Source organism: Mixophyes fleayi, chromosome 11, assembly GCF_038048845.1.
Source record: "Mixophyes fleayi isolate aMixFle1 chromosome 11, aMixFle1.hap1, whole genome shotgun sequence".
Classification (NCBI taxonomy): domain Eukaryota; kingdom Metazoa; phylum Chordata; class Amphibia; order Anura; family Limnodynastidae; genus Mixophyes; species Mixophyes fleayi.
This window is the reverse complement of record NC_134412.1, coordinates 13,656,843-13,663,320: the sequence shown is the minus strand read 5'-3', so window position 1 is coordinate 13,663,320 and position 6,478 is coordinate 13,656,843.

Here is a 6,478-nt window from a genome sequence, read left to right as displayed (position 1 = left end):
CTTAGAAACCTATCGTAATATTGGCATAATGTATATTCACAACATGTACGAAGAACAGCTGGATAGCATGGGCGCTAACATGTCCATACTCCAAATGATAAGGTAATAAATTACAAGAAGAAAGTTAAGAAATATCAGAATAACAGATAAAGGGAATTCAGTCTCTGAACCCGAGCTACGTTGACAGAGGAAATTCTTAACATCCTTGAAAGGGCCAATTCAGTGCAATACCTTCTTAAAAGGTTTCCAATACACAAGTGGTTGACCCAAAGATTTTATGAAAATAGTGATAAAGCAGATACCCTGCTAGACAGTAGACTTCAACATCGAACATACAATACCACCGAAAATGCAATGCCATTGCGTCTGTTAGTAAGACACTAGAATGGCTAACTTATGACTCCCAGGAAATAACAGAAGAATTCCAGACTTTTTAAAGTAAGCTTTATTACTAAAAATCATAGGATTTCCTCCTAAATTTACAGAGCTAAATTGAAGACTGCCTTGCTAGTTACTATTGTCTTTAGAGGCCGTTAAATCTCTTAGATGCACAATAGCACAGGACATAACGCTGTCAAATATTTGCCTAACATAGTCAGCCACTGCTATTGGCCTCAATGGTTTTGTGGCCTTCTACTTTAAAAACAATTAGTGATTTTCTCTTCCAGAAACTCAGATATTTTTAGCACCATTCAGGACGAATCATCTTTTGGTTGATCGACCACAACTCAATCTCAGTCTCTGTGATCCATAAGAAGGCAAGAACCCTGCTTCTTGTACGAGTTACATACTTATTTTCCTCCTGGATTGTTGACTTAAAGGTTTTTGCTAAGATTCTAGACTTAACATATGGTTTACCAAGATGACTCACCTCCAAGTTTGGGTTGTTCCTCACTGTCAAGCTGTAGACAACACCAGTAGGGCAATTGACATCATCAAATTAACACTACTAAGACCTCAGATTTACTTGTGGCATTATACATGGTGAAAGCCTTTGATTACATTGGTTGGCCCTTCATTTGTTTCGAAGGAGTAGTTCTTGGCTGGGATCCTGGTTTTTGGTTCTTGGATCTGTCAGCTTCGGTTTTAGTTAATATACATATAAAAGACATACATCCACAGGCGCTAAACAATCAATGTATACAGCATAATTGTCATACATGTTTCAATAAATAATGGAAAATCATATGAAGACAAAATTCATCAAACAAATGTGATAAATACATGTTTCCTCCACTCCGGTTAATGATGTCTTCCAGAACAGAAACTCCAGGTGTATATAAAATATAAACAGAGAAATAAATACAGTGTAGAATGTTCACTAAATTGATTATTTTTCAGTGTGTAAAAGAAAAAAAAGAAAAAAATGGTGAGCAAGGGTATCACAAACCGCCATTACCCACCTTTGTGAATATGCTTACTTTAGTGAAACAAAAATAATAAGGTATATATTACCATTTCAATGATAAGACATTAATTACTGCTTGTGCCTGATGATGATTCAGAGTCTCACATGTAGAGTGTACCAAAGAAATAACGATGATGCATATAGTGCATTAGTTCCAATATTTAATTGAATGAGAAAAGACATTCTATAAATAGATAAATTCAGACAGATTTGGTGTCTCCCAATATATATTAAGAGAACCAGGTTCCTGTCAGAGCTTGCAGATGTATAAGTTTTTAGCAGGTTCTTGTTGTGGGCATCCCAACCAACTGTAAAGCAAGGTAAGCAGAAGAAAAGTCCATAAATGATGAGAAGACCACATCCAACGCATTTCAACCAGACAAAGTCTATGGCAAGGCATAACTTACCTGCATTTCCTGACATGTATTTATAGTGTACAAACTTTAATAAATAAAACTGAATCAAAAACCACAATGACGCTTCCTATTGGATCCCCATATACAAATACATACAATACATTTTTAAAGCATTTAAAATATAGGACGTAAAATAATTTAATCTTTTTCTGGAAAAATGAAAAGAAACACACCCAATCAGAGGACCTGATATTGCTGCACTATATGTAGGGTGGAAATAATACAGCCAGCAATGGAATGGTAATAAATTCTAAGATAAATTCAAACCCACACAGACACACCCACAGAATTAAGATAAAAAATTACTAATATGATATTGTCTACACAAAGATTGTCATCTATGTTGAAATTGTAATATATCTACCATGTGTAAGTTTGTTATTGAAATTATATTATTACATTATTGTATAAGTAAAGATTTCATTTCAGACATATATATCTGTATGTGATTATGAATTTATAATGTCTTGATACAGGAGATATTATAAATAGAACTCCGGATATAATGTAAATTAAGATTAAAGGCCTGTCATGGCCATGTCATAAGAGGGAAAGTGTAAAATCGTATGGTTATATAACAAGCTTATCCAGGAACCTAATATGAAGATATTGCGTGCAATTAAGGTATAACTGTGGGATCCTAATCAGTGACACCGTTACTAAATGGTAACATAGTAATGCAACATGTTATTTACAGAGAAACAACTCACCCACTCATTAAAATCAAAAACTTTCTTAAACCTGTAACCGTTGATTCCATAAATAGTCGCTATTTCTAAAGCGTCATCAGCAATTCACTCAAGTCAATAATGGTCTCTTAATCTCATGCAGATCATTTGATACAGATTACCGCTAACTACTGGGTCTCTTGAGTATCTTGCTTTCTGAAGCTGTAGATAGAATATATTTTTACACAAATATTAAAACCGAACCCATCAATTATTTCATAATTTTGGTAATATGGGTGCTTTTATAGTATGTGGCTGTGAACTCCATACAATTGATGTTGAGATGCTGATGACTTTCACATCAGATGTGCTATTGTAGGAAAAATCAAAAACCCATTTCACCTCAAGAAAAGCAAAAATTGCCTCTAAACATTAATCTATTAAAGCAGTGATGCTCAATCCTTTATCATCCATGACCCAAAGTGTCAGGATAATATTACTCTTGGACCCCATGTGTCAGTATGCTACTGATTTGGGATACCATGTGTCAGTGTGCCATTGTTTTGGAACCCATGTGTCCTGTGCAATTGTTTTGGGAGCTAATGTTTCAGAGTGCCATTGTTTTGGGACCTCATATGTCAGTGTGCTATTGTCATTGGACTCTATGTGTCAATGTTTCACAGTTTTAGGACAGGACAACATGTGTCAGTGTGCTATTGCTCTGGTACTCAATGTGGCAGTGTGTGGCAATGGTGTGCCATTATTTGCCATTCCTCTGGGACCCATGTGTCAGTATGTCATTGCTCTGAGACCCCATATGGCTTGATGCTATTGTTCTGGTATTCCATGGGTCAGTGTGTCATTACTCTGTGACCCTCAGTTGTCAGTGTGCCATTGTTCTGGGACCCCATGTGACAATGTGACAATGTGTTGAAACCACAAGTGTCAGAGTGCCACTGTTTAAAACCCCACATTTCCATGTACCAGTGTTTTGAAACCCCTTGTGCCAGCATGCCAATGTTCTGGAACCCATGTGTCAGTGCACCATTGTTGTGGGACCTTATATGTTATTGGGCCATTGTTTTAGAGCTCCACGTGTCAGTATGCCATTGTTCTATGATATCAAAAGAGATTGGCTTCCTGGACAAAACATAACGTCAAATTCCTCCCTGACCTAATCCTGATGGGCCTTTTCCCTGGATTTCCTGAGCTCTGTGATTGCCTTAACCTCCTCCTCTCCACTTTCTACCATATCTTCAGATCCGACATCTCTATAATACTCAGATTGGCCAGTACAGTACACACCCTACTGTCACTCCCCATTAGAATCTTTTTGCCTTAACAGGTCCTCCTCTAATGACACCACTTTTAACGCACTTGTGATGCAACACAATCAGCCTGGCAAAGAACCACATGAACTATGGGGTGTGGTAGGTTAATGTTAGGAGTATAATGTAATCCAGGCGGCGGGTCCGCCCATTGGCGCATTAAAACTGGCTATCTCACTGTGGCCAATGTAAGTGACGTCATTTGTTGAGGAGACATTTTACAAAGTCGCATTTTATTACTGCCGGCAATTAACCGTGGGGGCGATGTTGGAGGTAAATTATATGGTAAGTCTGGACTTGCTACTTGTCGGTATTATAGTATTCACAATTTTTATGTCTCTTAAACCTATGTCGGCATTGTAAAAAACAAATTAATGACTACCACCATAACTACACTGGGAAGAGGACATGGCTGAGACAATGGAAATAGATGAGTGGAAGTCGATCCAAGAAGCTGTAGCTAAATCTTCAGTCTGCACCTGGATTAAAGAAAACTCATACAAGCTATTGTTTTGCTGGTATTTAGTCCCCTCCAGGCTGAAGGCAATTTATTCTACATCTACAGATCTTTCCTGGTGAAACTGCGGCCATCACGTTACCCTGTCCCCCATTTGGTGGAGCTGACCTAAAATTTTGCCCCTTGGCGGATCTTATCCATAAGATCACACAGTTACAATTTCCATTCCACGTCTCCTATTTTCTCCAGCTGCGTCTCCCTCCTGGGATCCACAGACTGATTTAAAAACTTCTGAGCCACATTCTCATTGCAGCTAGATGCTTATTTGCCCACAATTGCAAACTGCCAGATTCTCCAACTATCTCAGCTATAATTAATATTATTTTCCAGATACACAAATAAGAACATATTATTAGCATCATAAATGATCGACCCACCCAATTTCTATAGACCTGGCAATCCTGGTGTAAATATGTCACTCCTTGACTTCCTGTTCTTATCCCCTAATGGCTGCAAAATTGTTTAGAGAACTCTATCTCCTCTATTGAACATCTCCCTTCTTTTCCTCCTCCCCCACTCATCTTCCCTGTACTAACACACCCTATCTTCTGTGTCTTCCACTTCCATTTTCCTCCTATTGTCCTCTCCTTTGCTTCATCCTACACCACATTCATCAGTCATCTGTTTTATGTTTATAAAAACTTTTTCCTATTTATAGTTTTGTGGTTTTTACATTAATGTGTCCTTGATTATATTGAATGTGATGCACTTCCTTACTCCCTCGTTCCCAGCTCTTTCTTCTGTATCCCCTCCCCTCTCCCATTTATTATATTAAAACTCAAAAAAACTTTCATAAAAAAAAAATACAATCAATGTTTTTAAAAATAAAACTGAAATATATCATTATCTAAAAATGTTTAAAATCACAGAGGTTTTAGGCTTGGGGATGGTGTGATCAACTTCGTCACTTCATATTTCACACAACATTTTAGAGGACTTTTTCTAGTGACATATAAAGGAATTACACTATATCTATTTGTATTATTTTGATTTAGTCACTCTTCCAATTAGGAAAATGGAAACTCCTTTTAGTTCTTTTGACTTTTTGTTTGTTTTTACATTATTGTATGTTCTGTCTTTTTTTACTTAAAATTTTGCTTTACATAAGCAACAATCAGAGCACATAAACAAAGACAGACAAATATTGCTACACCATACGGCCTATTTCCATCCATTATTGTGTACCTCAGTAAATTAAGTTTCTATGCTTGTTTGGCTGGTATTTTACTTTAAGATAAGGCATAAGATACTAAATTGAAAAAGATTGTTCTATGAATAACTGAGACATTTGTTTGTTTTAAAACAAGCACACAATTAAAATCGGATCTGGCTATGTACTCATCAATGGCATATATTCATGTTACACAAACTCAAGGCAATGGTTGGAATACATATGGTGATGCAAACATTTGCCAGTGTTTATTTGAAAACAAATATAATGATGTGATGCATGCCATGGGATACAATTGGATATTTTGCAACAGCAAATAGGCAAATGAAATGCACTACACATTCCAGGTTTCAGTGTATAAATACAATAGTCAGATGTATCAAGAAAACAGGTGAATACATTTATAAACTGAGTGTCTAATTCAACATTACTCTACCCAAGATTAAATCCATCCTCGTCTCTCTCAGCATAATCTGTGCTTTTACATGGACTGGTAAGATGTTTACCTCTATGTTTTAATAAAATATGTCTTATTCTTCCTCCATTTCACCCATTTAATTAAAAATTTTAAGCTGAACAGAAAAATTACTTTATAAGAAACTACAAAAAGAACTAAAGACATTTACAAGGTATACAAATAACAAAATTTATTTAAAATCGGGTTTAGATCATGAGTTTTACTTTATGAATGACTTAGTACTAGAAACACACATCAGAGAAGCCCTTGGAGCCTGTAGTCAAAAATTACAGGTAATAATAGCTGACATTACTGAGACATTTATATGTATATTTGTCAAGATTAATTTTCAATGGCATGCAAGTTCGAATAGGTCCTGGAGAATTTTGTAGCCTATACACTGGTATATCCATTGTCTTTAATTTCCCAGACCCAGCTACCAGTGAACAAAAAAAGAAATCAATGTGATAATGTTAGTAATTTATAACAAGTACAGTTATTAGCATTGTGACA